Raw genomic sequence first — 20611 nt, 5'->3', positions numbered from 1 at the left:
AGACTTTTAAAAAATCTTTTACCGCTCCATCAAGTTTAGAAATAAGATTTTTTTAACAGGTTTAAAAAGTGAAAAATGCAGTTAGCTAAAATGTAAGTGAAGTGTAATCTTAGGACTTTTACCAAATTAGAGTGTCTAAAACGTTTTCTAAACTTAAAATTATCCAAGCCTACCTCCAAAAGAAAAGCCACTACTTCAGCATTTATTTTTCTCTTATCATTTGTTTATAATAGTTATTTAACAGGTCCTATAAACAGATAAGATGCATGTTTGTAGAATATTTTTTTTTGTGGAAACAGTATATAACTATAATGCCTATTTCTTCTGCTTGAAATATTGTTTTCATTAGATAAACTGAGTGATATAAGATCTTATGTAATTATAGCACAAAAGCATAGAAACAAATTTTTCTAACTCAAAGTGCATTACTTTACTTCTATATTTCATTTATTTTTTGCTTATTTTATTAAACAAACTCTCCCCCCTTATTTTTATTTTTATTATTTACTAAGTTCTGCTTCCTTCCAGCAAAGTGTAACAAAGTAAACAGCCTAGTAGTACAGTAATGAGAAAACTAATAAGGATCTCCTTCAGAGTAAGGCTAAAGGGAAACAATTTGCAGTAGTTAAGATTTATTCCCCTATCCACCCCTCTAAATATTACATAGCTCAACAAAGAATTCCTGTTTAACTTTATTGGAAAGTGTGTAGCAGGACCGTGTGTAACAGGACCATGTTTAGAAATACTACAGATCCAAAGGCACATATGTTACCATTGCTAGCTGTGAGGGAGCACTAGGAAAATGAGAATTTCAATTTGTTACACTGACATCTCATATAAACAAAATAAATATTAATAGTACCAGGATTTTTTTTAAAGCCAGTAACAGAGCTATTTCTTAACCGATTGATAATTACTAGCCTACAAATTAATAAAGCTCAGCTTACTGCTCTTTTCTTCTGGGACTTCCTTTAATCATTGGGGCATGAGTCTCAGCTGTTTTAAAGTTTCAGTATCTGAGCTTAAAGTGAACATTTCTGCCCATGTGCACTGAACATCGAGCCACTGTTCCTGATTTAATTTCACACATCACACATACTTTCTGCTCAAAGAGATTTAAAATTGTTTGTGACATACAACGTCATATCAGTTTTAAATCTTTTTTTTAAAACATGCTATTCTTATAAAGAAAGAAGAAAATTTTAAAACTGAAAAATAACAGCAATATAAAATGAATCAATCGGCAAAGATTTCAGGTTACTTGTTTGGTTTTCTGCACCCATCATTGTGTAACTTAAAAGGGCTATTGGGCTCTGCCAGTGTTGTCAGGACTGTCCTAGGAAACGGGAACAATGCAGCCTATAAGGGGCCGGCGTGGGATGCGCCCAGGTCGGACGGCAGCCCACTGTAGAGCAGGGCTACGGCTGCGCTGCAGAGAAAGGGGTCCCAAGGGCGCCCTGAACGCTCACGCTGTGGAAGGAGGTCCAGGAAACGAAGGAGGTAGGGAGGAGACGGAGAAGTGCTGCAGCAGCTTGAGTCGGCAAGTTGAGAGAAGTGAAAGCGGTCCAGGTTGGCAGGAACGCGGAGAAGGGCGGGAGGAGCCGCCCAAGGTAAAAGATCCAGTAGCAGACGAAAGCGGAAACTGGATTAGGAGGGCCCTATTAAGCGAATTTAAGGAGACACGACTTCATACCGAGAGCAACAGAGAGCCCATAAAAGATTGTAAACAAGAGTGACACGATCGGATTTACATTGAAATAAAGCATCTGACTGGCTGCGCAGTCGTCAAGACGGGGGAGGGGCAAAAGCGGAGGCGGAGAGAGCGTTGAGCGGTCGCCCGGGTCCAGGTGGAAGAAGTCGCGTCCCGCCCCGGGGCGTCGGGGCGTCGGAGCGCGGCGGCAGCAGCCACAGCCAGGCGGCCTGAAGCGGGGAAGCTAAACGGGTCCCAGGGCTTAGGGAATCGGGGTAAGGGGATGATGACCAGATTGTAGCGCTGTCTTTGCCGAAACGGGCAACAGGCGAGGCTTGCAGGGAAGGTACCGAGCTCCGCTGACAACGCCTAGATTTTGAGGTTTCTGTGGCACCCAGGTTAAACATGCCTGGCCTTCAGGACGCGGGGGTTCCGGAAGCAGGATGACGCGCTGGGAGGGGATGGGAAGGTCCAGGGCATGCCCGGGAGAGAGGGCGGCCCAGACGGCGCCCAGGGATCCCCAACCCGAGCCGGCCTACGCTCCAGCCCTCCCTCCCTCACATACGCGGAATCTCAGAACATGCGGTGAGACAGGTGGGGGTGCAATGGCCTAATTTTGCAGGTAGAAAAATGAGAGCTTGGGGTAGGGGTTTGTGTATGACCACCTGGCAGTGAATCTCCCAGCCAATACAAGCCCCACTCTAACCTCCCGCAACTTAATTCAAGGTATCCGATTGTTGAAACACATTCGTTCTCAAATTTTTAGTAGAGTATATCATAGAAATGGGTTTTGCTTTATAAATTCCTTTTGTTCCTCTTTCTCCCAATCCCATAATAAAATATCAAGTGACCAACTTTCAATTTTAATAAATATCACTAAGCATCAGAAATATGTAAGCACTTTTAAACCGAAAGGAGGAAAATCTTAGTACTGTGTGTCCACCAGTCAGTGCATAACTTCTCCAAGTTCTCTGTCCTGCATAAATAAACCTTGACAGCGCTGGCTGTACGCTTATTAGCTCAGCACATCCATTCCCGCTTTTCCCGTCTCCAGGACGTGCCAACCCCTCCCGCCCGCCTCCGGCAGCACCACCTGCTCCCGGCGCCTCCCCGCCCCCGGCCCTCCCGCGCCCGTTCTCACGCGCGGCCCGCGCCCCTCCCAGCCGCTACCGCCCCTTTCACTTCCGCACAGCTTTGGAGTCCGGGCTAGCGCCTCCGCGCCGTCCTTCCTAGCCCCTCTGCCACTCCGCTTTTCCACACCCGCTGCCAGCCGCCGCGCCCCCCACGAAGTTCTCCGAGCCTTGCCGCCCCCGATGAGGATTTCGGGGGCGGTCCCGGGACGGCTAGTGCTGATTGGCTGATCAGATGCGCCCCGCCCCCTGGGCACGCGCAGGAGGTGGGGCGGGCCTGAGGCGGGCGGGCGGGCGCGCGCTGCGCGGCCCCGGAGGCTGAGCGTTCGTGACCCGCGTGCTGGCCCCGGCATCTCTGCCCCCGAGTTCGCGAGACGGGGGCGGGTGGCGGCAGATGCCGCGGCTGCCGCGGCGCGACCCTGGGCTTCGGAGGATCTTTTGGCCCAGAGGCTTCCTCTTGCCCGGCGGCAGCAAGCCGGGCGTCCCGCGGGGACTGAGCTGTCCGACGGGCCGCAGCCGTAGCCCGCCCGGTAGCCCGGATGTCGCTGCCCCCTGCGGCAGTGCCGCCGAAGCGCTGCTCGGCCCCGGGAGGAGGATCGTCTTAAAGGGACAGCGCCGCATTCGAGCGGAGAGGGCGGCGCGTTCTGCCCTCGGTGCGCGACCCTGCCCCGGTGGCTGCCGCGGCGCCCGTCGCCCAGACTCCCTCTCCCCGGGCAGGGAACGGTGGAAGCACCGCGCATTCCGACTGGAATGGCCGCAGATGGCCGCCGGGAGCCAGGCTTTCCTCCGGCTGGAGCCTTGCCCGGTGGCGCCGCGCGGGGCCGGGAGGCGCCGGCCTGTGATTGGCCGAGGCCGCGGTGAATGCAGGACATTGTCTGGTCGCGGCCGTCCCCGTCCCTACTCCACCGCCCTTCCCTGGATCAAAATGGGTGCGGAGCGAGGATCCTGCACCTCCCCGGCCCCACCCGCCTGGGGGCCTTTCGGTGGTGGGAACATCATCGTAGGGGGAAAATGTAACTTTTGAGATTCTGAGACTGGCATAAAGGTGCTGTTTTAAAACACAAGATCAGCTCCAACAAGGAGATAAAATAATTGGATTTGACATAAAGGTTTCCTTTAAAATGAAAAATATTAAGGTATTTGAAAAGGGTCAAGTGTTATAAAAATGACTTGGCTTTATCTTCAGGATTCCTTTAATTAGGATCTATGATAAGTCATCTGAAAGCAAAAGTAACTATATGTATGGTCTTAGTTTCCATGTGTGTAAACACGCTAGACTGGTTAGCTAAGTTTGCTTCCATTGTTAAAATACTCTGATTCTGACTATAGTTGAAATGTTGATGTGTCCTATAGATTGAATCATATCTCAAGGCCTCAGAGTAGATGAGACCTTTGAAAGAGCCCTTGAGAAGATGATAGTTCTTCCCAGATTATCTTTGAAAATACGTGGGTGTTATTTAAGTGAGGTGGTAATCTTGTAGAGTGTAATTTTGGAGTAAATGAAGATTAGGCTGGGTGCAGTGCTGTAATCCCACCTACTTGGGAGGTTCATTTGAGCCCTGGAGTTTGAGTCCAGCCTGGGCAACATAGCTAAACCCCTGTGTCTAAAAAAATTAAAAAACCAATGTTAGAACAGCAGAGGAATATGTGAAGACACAAGTAAAATAAGAGATACGCATGATAAATGAGAATTTTGAATGAATAAAATAAACTTGGTATTTGCTTTAAAAAAACTGAGTAGAAAAAATTTGTAAAGTTAAAAGCAGACGTGTAGTGATAGAGCATCAGTTTCATATCTTTTCAAAACTTAAGGAAAAACAATTATTTAAGTAATCAACAACAATTAAAGACTTGGAAATGACGAACGAAGGAACGAAAGAATTCAGAAAAGAAGATAAATTTAATGACATGATTCATTGCAAAAGACATGACCTCCTTTATTAGAATGATTTCCACTAAACCAGATTCAATGTTAAGTAAATTTACAGACTTTCCTTAAATTTATACCGATGCAATATGTCTTTTTATTTTATTTTATTTTTTGGTATGGAAAAGAGAAGAGCTATAAGGAAAATTGTAAAACATTGTTGCAGCTTCCTCAAATGACAGTTGTTCTAGATGCCTTGCCCTTGTCTGTCATAATATAGGGATAAAAAAGCAGAAATCATCAGCATGATTTCTAATAGCTGTTCCTAGAAGTGAACCATAAATAGTTGTGTGAATGAAGCAGATTTAGTTTTATTTAAACTCCTAGTACTTAAATTGTTAATTTTTATAATTAAACTGGTTTTACTTAAAAGTTATTGAGAGATTAAAATTTAAAGATGAAGCCAAGTGAAATAAAAAGCTGTTTATAATAAACACAAACTTTAGGCAATATGATACAGACTATATAAGGTATTAAGTGCCTCAAAAAATACATTTGAGACTTTTCCAGCATGTTTTCCTTAGGATTTTTGCTTTGGTATTCAATATGTAACTTTAAATTAATATATATAGTGATAATATTTATAGAACACTTGGTATATGCCAAACACCGTTCTAAATATTTTATTTAATCTTCACAAAGATTTTAGGAGGCAGGTACAGTTATCCCATTTTAAAGATTTGGAGGGGCCAGGTGAGGTAGCTCATGCCTGTAATCCCAGCACTTTGGGAGGCCTAGGCAGGCAGATCACGAGGTCAGGAGATCAAGACCATCCTGGCCAACATGGTGAAACTCCGTCTCTACTAAAAATACAAAAAATTAGCTATATGTGGTGTCGCTCACCTGTAATCTCAGCTACTCGGGAGTCTGAGGCAGGAGAATCACTTGAACGCGGGAGGTGGAGGGTGCGTGAGCCAAGATCGCACCACTGCACCCCAGCCTGGGTTACAGAGTGAGACTCCAGCTCAAAAAAAAAAAAAAAAAAAAAGATTTGTAAACTGATACTCTAGAGGTTAAGTAACTTGCCCACAGCCTGATGGTTGGTGGGCATAGAACTGGGATTCCAGCCTAACTGATTGCCCAAAGCCCTGTGGCTATATATTTTCAATCACTCACTACACAAAGATATAGCTATAGATGTGAACATTTATTTTTCAACTCAGAGATTATTAATTCATTTTGATCAGACCCTGGACAGTTTACTTATTTAAACATTTTTGCATTAACCCTTTCATTCATTTATATTTCAGGTGACTATGTGAATATAAGATGGCCATCTGTTAAGCCAAGCACCCATATAATTTTTTTTTCTTAGAATCTTGCTCTGTTACCCAGACTGGAGTACAGTGGCACAATCTCAGCTCACTACAACCTTCGCCTCCTGGGTTCAAGCAATTCTTCTGCCTCAGCTTCTCGAGTAGCTGGGATTACAGGTGACTGCCACCATGCCTACCTAATTTTTGTATTTTTAGTAGAGATGGGGTTTCAACATGTTGGCCAGGCTTGAACCCCTGACCTCGTGATCCATCCACCTCGGCCTCCCAAAGTGCTGGGATTACAGGCGTGAGCCACTGCATACAATTTTTAACAGAATTATCCCTTCAAATTTTCTTCTTTCCTTTCTTATTGATTGATGGATTGATTGAGACAGGGTCTTGCTGTGTCACCCCAGACTGGAGTGCAGTGTCGCGATCACAGCTCACTGCAGCCTGGACTTCCCAGGCTCAGTTGATCCTTCTGCATCAGCCTCCTGAGTAGCTGGGACTACTGGCACACACCACTACACCCAGCTAATTTATTTACTTTTTTAGGGATGAGGACTTGCCATGTTGCCCAGGCTAGTCTTGAACTTCTGGGCTCAAATGATCCTCCTGTCTTGGCCTCCCAACGTGTTGGGATTACAGGCATGAGTCACCATGCCCAGACTTCTGTGTTCTTTTAAACAGATCTTTGGCATGGATAGCAGTGCATGGGTAAATCTTTCTACTTCCTGTCTTTCTGTTCCCTTTCTTTTCCCCTCTTTTTCTTCCTTCAGACTTACTGCTTCACAGAACTCTATACCTACTGGCTGTATTTGTGGCATCTAATGTGTCAGTCCCAAAAGAGGTGTTGGCATACTCAAGTCACTCAATTGTTGGCTGAATGCCTATAAGTCACCCAAATATTCAGAAGATGGAGAAGGGAGGAGGAACCAAGAGCGCAGGACAGGAATGTTGTAGGTTCATTAGCACGGCTGAGATTGAGGACTGTGTTTTTAAGACTTTCTTTTGCCTCTCTTCTTCAGTCTGTACCTTTGGCTGAGAGCTGGCCCATCCCTATTGACAATCAAGGCTAATGGGTGGCTACCCCTTACAGTTCCTGTGGTCTGTCACTTTAGGCACTGGTTTTGTAGTTTCTGGCCATTCAAGCACTCATCTGTAGCTCTGCCAAAGACAGGAGAGAATGAGGGTAGTCAGATCAATCCCAGTTGTTGCTTGTTTGCAGCACCTATATAAGGAGGGTTAAAAAGTTAGAAATAAAATTGTTCTGAAGGGGATCATTTGTGACTTATTAATCCATGTGATTTATGATGCTCATTATCACTGAAAATTGAGTTGGCTAAGTCTGTTTAACTTTGGTGATTAAGGATCAGTATGAGGATTTGGTGTTCAGGCTGAGAGGGAGAAAAGGATTGTATGCACACACCCTCCCACTTAGCACTTAGCAGTTAGCTCTCTTTATCTTTGTCCAACAATTGGTTCTCTTGCTCCTGTACAGTGAAGTGACATCTAGGGAACAGTGTGGAGGGAGAGCAGCAGCTGGCAAGCCCGACCCATTGAGTCACTCTGCCATCAGGGGTGACAGGCATGGCTGTTGTGCCCAGTGTCTTAACACCCGAGGTGCCCCAGTGGCAGTGGAGACACCTCTTCAGGCCTTACTAAATGGAACCACCTGGATTCTTATTAGATAACGGGTGTGTCTTTTTTTTTTCGTGAGTTCCATAATTAAGCTTTTACCATGTGATGTTTCTCAAACCTAAATATTAAAATATATTACAAATATTTAAAAATATTTTAAATCTGATAACAAGCACCTAATTTTCTGGATCTTTGTTCTAGTATTTCTTAGGGCTCAACAAGTGGCCACTCTTCCTGGCCTCTAGCGCATGACCCGACTCTGGCCATGCCATCTTCTCCTCTGGGGCTAGGGGAGGGCCTGGCTTCCTACTGCTGCTGGGCCCTGGGCACCTCGCCGTGTTGATTCCCTTAACTCTGCCCACACTTCTTAAAAGTCTTTGCAAAACCCCTAAGGAATATACCTTTGATGTCCTCCTGAGATGGTGCCTGATTCAGACACCCGTCATGGTCCAGCCCCTCCTTCACCTCCAGCCTACACTGCGGTCTTTGCTTTCTGCATCCTTGCTTCTGATGCATCAGACTGCCGCTCTGACCCACCCACTGCTCTCAACCTGGCATATGCTGTTCTTTCTGCCAAGACTTCCTAGAGCCCCTTCCACGTGGGCTGTCACTATTATTTCAGTTACCACATTGTATTTTTAAATTATTTGTATATGTCTTTAATTTTTATGTATTTATTTTTCTTATTTATTACTATTCAGGTTTTTAGAGAGAAAATAATTTTTATTTTTTCATAGATGGGGTCTTGCTTTGTCACCCATGCTGGAGTGCAGTGGCACAGTCATATCTCACAGTAGCCTTAAACTCCTGGGCTCAAGTGATCCTCCCACTTCAGTCTCCTGAATAGCTGGGACTGCAAAAGCCTGGCTACCATATTGAATTTTAACTGCTGCCTTGCCTTTCCAAAATTGGAAGTTCCTTGAGGTCAAAGACGGTGTCTTACTCATCTGGATATTTTTGGTGCTTAGCACAAAGCCTCACTTATGGTAGAACATGGGAAAGTAAAAGCTGAATAATAATTCAAAATAAGTTTCTTTCCTCTGTTGATTCTTTTCCCTAAATCAGCTTTCTGAAGTTTCAAAATTGAATTTAAAAAATTTCAATCTTGTCAGTATTTATGTAGATAAAATTATATACTTTAATCAATGTGTACATGATAGCATGCTTTTACAATACTGTTTACAGCAGATATGCTCCTGAAAGTTCCATAAATTAATATTTGAAATTTAAGTGTAATGTAATCTGATTTCTTTATTAGTGTCGAAGCTTTGTATGTGTGTGCAGTAAATAATCGTGCTCTTAATTATATGACTTTTTCCTGTATCAGATTTGATAATTCTGTGTTGAACTCTACTACATTATAAATAGGTTTGACTCACAAGTGGCTTTTTTTTTTTTTTTTTTTTTTTGCTTGTAAACAGAAGAATAAAGACCACAATGTAATCGTCCTATTTTTCTTAACGGCAGTTCTGCCATCTGTGTGTTTGGGGCAGTCGGAGAAGGGGGAGGACAAACTTCTCCTTGGTCCCTCTCTGTGTTTCTCTAGTTCTAGCAGGCATGTTTCTGTAATTGGTTTTCCACATTTGCTGAGAGTCTGTTTCCCCTTAACATTCAACATGTTTAACAGAAGTCTTGTAATAGTTCCAAAAATAATAAAACCAGTCCCAAGAATAAAAATGATACATACACAACATTTTTTTTTGTCATAGCTTTGGTTTTGTTAAGTTCTTTTTAATAATTCTTAGTGTCAAATCACGTGAAAGAAATAAAAAGGTTTTCTTTGCAGTAATAAAGCCCAGTAAAGAAATGCTATGGATGACTCACACAGCGGGGGAGTTGCACACCCAGAGGCCATCCCAGGACCATGTTGAAGGCACTCCCTGCACAGTGTGGCCAACTCAATGTCTAGCACTTCTCTGTAGTGATGTAAGTGAATGGTTATGGTTACATGTAATGCTGTAGCCTAGGACGAATGAGACCTGATGCATCTGATGTATCGTTAATGCTGCTCTGAATCTGCTGAAATCCATTCCTCACATTGTCAAATATTAACATAAAAAAGCAATACCTGCTTATATTTCACCCCACCCCACCATCACCCCAATACAGTGATTAATGTGTCCCAACGATAAATTTCTCTGCTTTAATAATTAGATGTTTGACAAGTGAAAATAATTGGACTTCCTTTACAACTGTTATTTAATTTAACATTATTATTATTAAAGCATTTTTAAGTGTTCAGGGCATCTGCGCTTAGGAAAAGCTTTAAAATCCCAGAGAGAGATAAGAGTCAGCTGCCAAGCAGGTAGCTGGGGAGCTGATAACAAAATCTCTCTGATTTCATGCAAGGCATTTTAGCCATTTCTTCATCAGGAGTCCAAAAGACCTAAGACCTTGGCAATAAAAGCAAATAATTCTGGTGAAATGTGGTCCTCTGTTTACTGTTAGAGCATTCATCCCAGAGCCAGTAGGATTCACAACATATTTGGGAAACTTTCATCCTTTCCCTAAATCCATCCCTTGCACTCTTCTAAATGAGCCCGCTGTTTTCCCCGGACCTGGATGGGTTGTAAACAAAAAGCCTTGTCACAAGCGTGGTTTGAAGGCCGGCAGCATTTCATGGCTGTACCTGGATCATCTGATCCAGAGGCTAAAGACATCTTCAGGGGACTCACATGCACCCCACCACAAGAGAAGCCGGGCTGAAAGCACATGCCAAACTGAGACCAACCAGAAGCCCCCATAGCTCTCACAGTGGGAACCCCCTTGTGTATTGTGTATGCCATTTTGCAGGTTTCCAGGAAGTGGATTTGCAGTGGAATGAAAAGGAGTATGCACCTCTCAGAACTCCATCAATACTGTGGTTCTGGCTGGGCACAGTGGCTCATGCCTGTAATCCCAGCACTTTGGAAGGCTGAGGCAGGCAGAGGGTTTGAGGCCAGGAGTTTGAGACTAGCCCGAGCAACATGGCGAAACTCCATCTCTACTAAAAGTGAAAAATAAAATAAAAATAAAAAGCCAGGCATGGTGGCACATGCCTGTAATCCCAGCTACTCGGGAGGCTGAGACTCGAGAATCACTTGAACTCAGGAGGTGGAGGTTGCAGTGAGCTGAGATTGAGCCACAGCACTCCAGCCTGGGTGACAGACTGAGACTCCGTCTCAAAACAAAAACGAACAACCCTCTGTGGTTCAAATTCAAATTATATCATCACCAAAGTAAGACCAAAAAAACAAACTGTGGTGGGAGATTGTCATTCAGTGTGTAAACGTTACATTTAAAATCTGTATTTGTTTCTTAGGGCTGCTGTGAAAGTACCATGGACTGGCTGGCTCGAAGCAACAGAACTGTATTCTCTCACAGCTCTGGACAAGAGTGGGAAGTCCAGCCACAGGCAGGGCCATGCTCCTTCTGAGCCGCTGGGTAGAAACCTTCCTGGCCCAGCCTGGGGTTCCTGCAATTGGCGTTCTTTGGCTTGCAGCTCTGGGGAACAGGGCACAGAACAGAAAAGGACACAGCAGCTTGGGAAGGTCTCTCAGAGTGACTTTACAACCAGGTTTCGGGGGACTCCCATTTGGACTCTGCTTCCTGGAGCCTGTGTTTGTAACGAGCCCCAAGTGACTCTGATGCAGGGAAACAGCCTCACTCGCAACCCACCCCATGGCTTCAGGATATGGGGGAGGTCTCCCCAATGCTCCACAGCTCACACCCATGCCCTGCCCAGAGTGCACCCCAAGTATGCATGTAGATGAACAACTGGGGAAGTGTGAGAATAGTGGGTCCCAGCTGGAGGAGCCCAGTCCCAGGGAAAAAGCAATTAGGAATCTGCCGTGAGAGTACAGTGACAGGTGACAAGGGCCCTCAACAGTGTCACGAGGGCCCTTTATTGTTGTGAAGTCCATACACTAACCCCAAGCCTTGTGAAATAGAGATGGTTCATTCGGTTATCAAATATTTGGGTGCCAAATATATGCAAGTCACTATATTCAGTGTTTTGGGATTTGAGAATTTTGCCATAGTTCTTTTTTAAGCAAATTAAATAAATTTAGGAGATTTATATAGAATTGCACATTTAAAATTTTTATTGTGCCAATTATGGACTTTTCTTTTAAAAAAGTGCCATCATAAAAAATATTATTTTATTGTTATTTTATTTTTAATTTGTATTCATTTGTTTTTAAATAGGTTAGTATTCAAAAGTCTATTAAACAGGCTGGGTGTGGTGGCTCATGCCTGTTATCATAGCACTTTGGGAGGCCAAGGTGGGTGGATCACTTGAGGTTAGGGGCTCAAGCCCAGCCTGGCCAAGAAGGCAAAACCTCATCTCTACTAAAAACACAAAATTAGTGGGACATGGTGGCGGGCACCTGTAGTCCCAGCTACTCAGGAGTCTGAGGCAGGAGAATCACTTGAATCCGGGAGGCGGGGGTTACAGTGAGATGAAATTGAGCCACTGCACTCCAGCCTGTGTGACAGACAGCAACTCTGCCTCAAAAAAACAAAAACAAAAGTCTATTAAACAAATTGATAGAGTACTTTTTATATTTTAAATTAACAATCTATTTTTTTCAGCAGTTTTAGGTTTATAGAAAGGTTTTCCTGTACCTCCTTACCCATCTATTATTAATATCTTGCATTAGTGTGATAATTTGTTATAATTGGTGAATGTCTATGGATACAATATTACCAACTAAAGTTAGGAATTTGCATAAGTGATCATTCTTTGTGTACATTTTATGGATTTTGATACCTGCAAAATGACACGTATCCACCACTACAGCATCATACAGAATAGTTTCACTTCCCTAAGGTACAAAGGATGATGGCGGAAAGTAAATGTCCCTTGCACAGAGGCAACCTCTATTATTATACTGGAAAAAAAAAGCCATTTTAATAGAAACAACTTGGAAAAAGATAATCTTAGAGAATAAGAGTTTTTTCTGGAAAAAGAACAGTTGGGAAAACTCCGCTTGTGTATTTTTCCTTTCTTTATTCACTCATTTACCAATCATTTTTTAAATACCCCTATCAGTGAGATGTGGCTTCAGGTGCAGGAAATACACCAGAGAACAAAGCAGCGAAAATCCCATAGCCTGCCTTCTTAGAGTTGATGATCTTGTGGAAGTTGGGTCAGAAACTGGGACACCTCATAAAGGCCCATGTGAGCAAATGGGGAACCCCAACAGAATCGAAGGAAGAGGACACCTACGTGGGCCAAGAGTGAGCTGCATTTATTTCAGGCACTTAAATACAAAAATGATCCCACATTTAGAAATAGACTACCTGGGCTGGGTGCAGTGGTTCATGCCTGTAATCCCAGCACTTTGGGAGGCCAAGGTGGGTGGATCACGACATCAAGAGATCAAGGTCACCCTGGCCAATATGGTGAAACCCCGTGTCTGCTAAAAATATAAAACTTAGCTGGGCATGGTGGCATGCCCCTGTAGTCCCAGCGTAATTGGGAGGCTGAGGCAGGAGAATCGCCTGAACCCGGGAGGTGGAGGTTGCAGTGAGCCGAGATCTCACCACTACACTCCAGCCTGGAGACAGACTGAGACTCCACCTCAAGTAATAATAATAACAATAATAATAATAAAAGAAATCGACTACCTGCCTTGTCCAAGACTGGTCAGACAGGGCCAGCAGGACAACTAGTCAAAGGTCATCTTGTGTGAGTCTGAACGGCAGTCAGGAAACAGACTCTGACAGTAGGGTTTGCTCTTGGCCTGAATATGAATACAAGGCAAGGTGGGAATGCTAAAGTACTGAAAGGATAGTAAGTTTTATTTTTTTGTTGAGGGGGTTTCTGTTTATGCAAAGAAAGCAGCTGAATCTTCCTGCCATTTGCATGCTTCTCTGTTCATCTTTCGAGCATCTGACCTTGCCTTTGATTCGAAGCGACAATTGAGTCGTACTGAGTTACAGCTCTGCCCATGGCTCTCCCATCAGGAGATCTGTTGGGAAGCATGAACCACAAACTTTATACATTTAAACAAACAAATAGAGTATTTTTAAAATTATTTTTTAAATGAATAGATTACTTTTTGTTTTCTTTTTTGAGATGTTTCCCATGCTGGAGTGCAGTGCCACCAGCTCGGCTCACGGCAACCTCCGCTTCCTGGGTTCAAGCAGTTTTCTTGCCTCAGCCTCCTGAGTAGCTGGGCTTACAGGATAATTTTCATATTTTTAGTAGTGACAGGGTTTCACCATGTTGGCTAGGCTGATTTCAAACTCCTGTCCTCAAGTGATCCACCCGCCTTGGCTCCCAAAATGTTGGGATTACAGGCATGAGCCACTGCACCTAGCCCTGACTACTTTTTTGCTGTTGAGGTTTTGGGTTTCTAGAAAGGTTTTCACGTACTTCCTCTCCCACCCTCATTTCCCCTTTTATTAACATCTTGCATTCATATGATAATTTATTACAATTGGTGAATGCCTATTATTATTACTAACTGAATCAGTAGTTTTAAGCTCACACCTATAATCCCAGCACTTTGGGAGGCTGAGATGGGCAGATCTCTTGAGCTCAGGAGTTCAAGAACAGCTTGGGCAACATAGCAACACCCCATCTTTACTAAAAATATAAAAATTAGTTAGGCATGGTGGTGGATGTCTGGAGTCCCAGGTGCTCCGTAGGCTGAGGCAGGAGAATTACTTGAACCTGGGAGGCAGAGGTTGCAGTTAGTGGAGATTGTACCACCGCTCAAGCGATCCACCCACCTCAGTCTCCCAAAGTGCTGGGATTACAGGTGTGAGCCACCATGTCCGGCCCCTTCTATGGGTTTTGATAAATGCAAAATGACATGTATCCATCACTGCAGTATCATACAGAGTAGTTTCACTGCCCCCAAAATCCTGTGTCCCACCTATTCATGTCCTCTCATCTCCCCAAAACCTCAAGCAATTATTGCTTTTTTTAAAATGTCTTTATAGTTTTGCCTTTTCCAAGATGTCATATAATTGGAATTGTACAGTGGAGAGCCTTTTCAGATTAGTGTTTTCACCTAGCAATACGTGTTTAAGATCCCCTTCACTTCATTTTGTGCCCAATAGCTCATTTCTTTTTATTGCTGAGTAACATTGGATCGTAGGAATGTACCACCGTTTTTTATCCATTTACTTATCGAAGGACATTTTGGTTTCTTCTAAGTTTTGGCAATTATGAATAAAGCTGCTAGAGACATTCATCTGTAGGCTTTTGTGTGAGCCTACGTTTTCAACTCATATGGGTAAATACCAAGGAACATTATTGCAGGAACATTTGATAAGAATATGTTTAACCTTTACTCTTGTTTTTTCAAACAAACTCTTTCCTTTTATGTAAAGTGTTTAATGCAGAAAAAAAAATGTAGCATAACATTTTATTTTGAAACAATATGTTGCATGCAATTTATTTATTGATATGAGTTTGCCAGTTTTGGAATCTGTGACAGAAAGCTAAACATTTTAATGTCCAAAACAATATTTGGGGCATTTGGTTTTTAAAAAATAGACTTTATTTCACAGAGAAATTTTAGCTTCAAAGCAAAATTGAGCTAAAAGTACAGAGGTTGCCCATATGTCCCTAGCACCTACTGTTATTTTCTTTTTTGAGACAGTTTCACTCTGTTACCAAGGCTGGAGTGCAGTGTCACGATCTCAGCTCTCTGCAACCTCTGCCTCCCAGGTCCAAGCAATTCTCCTGCCTTAGCCTCCTGGTACCTGGGATTACAGGTGCATGCGACCACACCTGGCTAGTTTTTGTATTTTTAGTAGAGACGGGGTTTCACCATGTTGGCCAGGCTGGTTTTGAACTCCTGACCTCAAGTGATCCACCCACCTCAGCCTCCCAAAGTGCTGGGATTACAGGTGTGAGCCAACTGTGCCTGGCCTGCCATCTACATTTTTACAATCTATCATTTATGAAAATACAGTTGCATGTGGGTTTGCAAATGAAAACGTTGACTATTTTAAAAACACACACACACAACTTTAAAATTTAAATGCAATAGAAGCACATGGAAACAAATACAAGCAATGCAGACCTGACATTAAACATTATCATTTACATTATTACTTTGGCCGGGCAGGGTAGCTCACACCTACAATCCCAGCACTTTGGGAGGCTGAGACAGGCAGATCACTTGAGGTCAGGAGTTTGAGACCAGCCTGGGCAACATGGTAAAACCTCATCTCTACAAAACATACAAAAATTAGCCAGACATGGTGGCATGCACCTGCAGTCCCAGCTACTCCGGAGACTGAGGTGGGAGAATCGCTTTAGCCCAGAGGTGGAGGTTGCAGTGAGCGAGACTGCTCCATTGCCCTCCAGCCTGGATGACAGAAACCAACTTTGTCTTAAAAAACAAACAAAAATATTATAATTTATCCTTCTTCCTCACCCCCACCCCTCTTGCCCTGGTCACCACTCAATACAATGTGTAAATTTGAGGACATCACTTTTCTGTGCTTTGAAAGCATATTTACACTGAAGTTGAGTGTTTTTTTAATTTTTATTTTTTCCTCAGTTTACCAGCAGTTTCATTTTTATTATTGTTTTTACAACAATGGAATCCTGCCACAAATATTGTTCTGCAAATTTTCTTTCTTTAAATATAATACAGGTGCTTTTTCATTTGTGATGAAATTGTGTCCTGATAAACTCATCATGAGCTACCCAATAATTATTGGGACCTCAAAAAATAAAAGAAAGTTAAAAAAAATGAACCTCATTATAAGTTGAAAATATCATAAGTTTGAAATTCACTTAATACACCTAGCCTACCAAGCATCATAGCTTAGGCTACTCTACCTTAAATGTGCTCAGAACACTTATATCAGCCTACAATTGAGCAAAATTATCAAGCATAACCTATTTTATAATAAAGTGTTGAATAGCTCATGTAATTTATTGAATTGTATACTGAAAGTAAAAAACAGAATAATTGCCTGGGTACTTGAAGTATGGTTTCTACTAAATGCATATTGCTTTTGACAGCATTGTACAGTAAAAAAAAAAAATCATTAAGTCAAGCCATGGTAAGTTGGGAACTGTCTATATGAACTTTCCAGCTGAGTACATAAAACATTAACAGTGTTTTGCCGGGTGTGATGGCTCAGGCCTGTAATCCCAGCACTTTGGGAGGTCGAAGCTGGCGGATCACCTGAGGTCGGGAGTTTGAGACCAGCCTGACCAACATGGGGAAACACAGTCTCTACTAAAAGTACAAAAAATTAGCCGGGTGTGGTGGTGCATGTCTGCAATCCCAGCTATTCAGGAGACTGAGGCAGGAGACTGAACCTGGGAGTCGGAGGTTGCAGTGAGCTGAGATCAGGCCATTGCACTCCAGCCTGGGCAACATGAGCAAAACTCCATCTCAAAAAAAAAAAAAAAATTAACAACCTTTTTAATGATTACATAGTATTCCACAATCCACTACCCTATGATAGAAATATAAGTAATTTTGTTATTACAAATCATGCTTAAGGAAACATTCTATACACACATCTTTATGCATGTGTGCCAAAATTTCTGTAAGATGAGGCAGAAGTATATAATTGGGATCACTGGCTCATTTCATACACATACACACACACACACTCATAAATTTAAATGTTTCGCTATAAATTCCAGCAACATAAGTCTCTACATACTGGCTGGTATTTTTTGCCCCCTGCAAAGGCAAAAATAGGTATATCATTATTTCAAGTTATATTTTACTGATTTTAAACATCTTTTCACATGCTTGGAACCATTTGAATTTCTTTTTTTGAAATTGTCTCTGTTCATGCTTTTTACCTATTTTTCTTTTAAAATAATTTTCACAAATAATATACAATAATTTATATAATGCAAGTAATATATTAATGTGATATCCTTATAAAAATTCAAACAAGCCTAGGTGCAGTGGCTCATGCCTGTGATCCCAGCACTCTGGGAGGCTAAGGTGGAAGGATCACTTGACATCAGGAGTTGGAGACCAGCCTGGGCAACATTGTGAGACCCCATCTCTATAACAAGTAAAAATAAAAAATTAGCTGAGTGTGGTGGTATATGCCCATAGTCCCAGCTACTCAGGAGGTGAAGGTGTGAAGATTCCTTGAGCCAGGAGTTGAGGTTACAGTGAGCTATGACCATGCCAGTGCACTCTAGCCTGGGTGACAGAGGGAGACACTGTCTCTTAACAGATAAGAAATAATAATAAAAAGATTCAAACAGTATAGAAGGGTATAGAATTAAAACAGAAAAATTCTGTCTCCAGAAATCAGTTACCCTAGTCAAAATTTGGGATGTACTACCCTATAAAGTTTTTTCTGCATATAGGATACATACATACATGTGTATACACATGTGTATGTGTGTAACTATGATCATAAAAATGTATTATTCCACATCATGCATTTTGAACTTAATAGACTTACATGTAAATTTTTTTAAGTAATGTTTTACTTAACAATATGTCATATATAGAGAACCCTGATTTATTTTTTTTTATTTATTTATTTTTGAGATGGAGTCTTGCTCTGTTGCCCAGGCTGGAGTGCAGTGGTGCGATTTTGGCTCACTGCAACCTCCACCTCCCAGTTTCAAGCAATTCTCCTGCCTCAGTCTCTTGAGTAGCTGAAACTACAGGCACCTGCCACCATGTCCCGCTAATCTTTTTTTTTTTTTTTTTTTGTAGTTTTAGTAGAGACGAGGTTTCACCATATTGGCCAGACTGTCCTCAAACTCCTGAACTGAGGTGATCTGCCTGCCTTTGCCTCCCAAAGTGCTGGGATTACAGGCATAAGCACCTGACCAAGATTTTATTTTATTTTTTTCCTTTTAGTTGCATTTATTTTAAGGCTGAATTTACTTCCATGCCATAAGTTTTTGTTTCTTCAGTGTCTTCTGGGATATCTTCTTCTTCTGGGCAACCTCCTCTTCTGGTTTAGGAACAATCGGTTCCTTTTCAGTAAGGATCATCTCAACGTGGCAGGGAGAACTCACGTATGGGTTAATTCGACCGTGAGCTCTGTAGGCGCATCTTGGATACTTTGTTCACTTGGATGTGCTCAATGACTAGAGAATCTACATCTAAACCCTTAAGTTCAGCATTACTCTCTGCATTTTTAAGCATGTGCAGCGAAAATTCAGCACTCTTTTTGGGCCACCGACCTTGTGTCCAGCCTCGCTGCTTGGCCTGGGCACACCTGCCAACTCCACCATTGTAACGTCGGAATGGTACACACTGTTTCTGTAAAGTGACATCTTTCAGATACTTCGTGGCTTTTCATATATGCATACCCTTGATGACCTGGGCAGTTTCACGTGTGTTCTTTTTTTTTTTTTTTTTTTTGAGACGGAGTTTCACTCATGTTACCCAGGCTGGAGTGCAATGGCGCGATCTCGGCTCACCGCAACCTCCGCCTCCTGGGTTCAGGCAATTCTCCTGCCTCAGCCTCCTGAGTAGCTGGGATTACAGGCACACACCACCATGCCCAGCTAATTTTTTGTATTTTTAGTAGAGACGGGGTTTCACCATGTTGACCAGGATGGTCTCGATCTCTTGACCTCGTGATCCACCCGCCTCGGCCTCCCAAAGTGCTGGGATTACAGGCTTGAGCCACCGCGCCCGGCCTCACGTGTGTTCTTAAAGTGAACACGAAGATTGGAACCTCTTGATTTGCATGACTTTGTGGGGTTCTCCGGATCAAGTGAATAGTGAACCATTTTCACAGATTACCTCAGGCTGCTTAGGGAAAGAGAGCCAAGATTTTATTATTTTATTTTATTTTATTTTTTGAGGCAGAGTCTTGCTCTGTCGCCCAGGCTGGAGTGCAGTGGCTCAATTTCAGCTCACCGCAACCTCCTCCCCCAGGGTTCAAGCAAGTCTCCTGCCTCTGCCTCCCAAACAGCTGGGATTACAGGTGCCCACCACCACACCAAGCTAATTTTTCGTATTTTTAGTAGAGACAGGGTTTCACCATGTTAGCCAGGCTGGCCTCGAATTCCTGACCTCAGATGATCTGCCCACCTTGGCCTCCCAAAGTGCTGGGATTACAGGCATGAGCCACTGCGCCCAGCCTTAGAGAACCCTGATTTCTAAACCATTCTTTAGTATTCCATGTGGTATGGACTGAAAGTTTGTGCCTCACCCTGAAATTCATATGTTGAAACCCTACTTCAAAGTGAGATGGTATTAGAAGGCGGGGTTTTTGAGAAATTTGGGTTGGATGAAGTCATGGGGGTGGGACCCTTATGATGGGATTAACATCCTTTTAAGAAAACAAAAAAGCTAGAGATGGAGTTCTTGGCCATCTGAAGAAACAATGAAAAGGAAGCTGTCTCTCAACACCAGATACATCAATACCTTGATTTTGGAGTTCCTGCCCTGCAGAATTGTGAGAAATAAATGTTTGTTGTTTAAGATTATTTTTGTGCCGGGCACGGTGGCTCACGCCTGTAATCCCAGCACTTTGGGAGGCCGAGGCGGGTGGATCACGAGGTCAAGAGATCAAGACTATCCTGGTCAACATGATGAAACCCCGTCTCTACTGAAAATACAAAAAATTAGCTGGGCATGGTGGCGCGTGCCTGTAATCCCAGCTACTCAGGTGGCTGAGGCAGGAGAATTGCCTGAACCCAGGAGGCGGAGGTTGCAGTGAGCCGAGATCGCGCCATTGCACCCCAGCCTGGGTAACAAGAAGAAAACCCCATTCCAAAAAAAAAAAAAAAAAAAAAAAAAAAGAAAAGATGTATTTTTGTTACAATAGCCAGAACTAATCTGAACATCATTAGATTTTTCTCCCCTTTTTTTCTTTCTTTTTAACCAACACATATATATTGCTTGGTGGATGAAGTATTCTTCTACTGCTTTATAAGTATTAGTGCATTTAATCATCATAACCATCCCATAGAATAGGTATTATCAGTATCTTCATTTGATTAAGAAAACTGAGGCATGAAAAGATTGACTAACTCCCTCAAGATCATATGCTAGTTAGT

General features: G+C 42.9%; 1 pseudogene; it reads right to left on the bottom strand.

Annotated features, from left to right (window-relative positions):
• Window positions 1–18444: 18444 nt before the first annotated feature.
• Window positions 18445–19393, bottom strand: LOC116563518 (annotated as a pseudogene).
• Between the last annotated feature and the right edge of the window lie 1218 nt (window positions 19394–20611).

The sequence above is a fragment of the Sapajus apella genome, unplaced genomic scaffold (genome assembly GCF_009761245.1).
Source record: "Sapajus apella isolate SASKATOON/1434 unplaced genomic scaffold, GSC_monkey_1.0 scaffold35, whole genome shotgun sequence".
Lineage (NCBI taxonomy): Eukaryota > Metazoa > Chordata > Mammalia > Primates > Cebidae > Sapajus > Sapajus apella.
The sequence above is the reverse complement of the archived record's forward strand: the minus strand, read 5'-3'. Positions and strand labels throughout refer to the sequence as shown.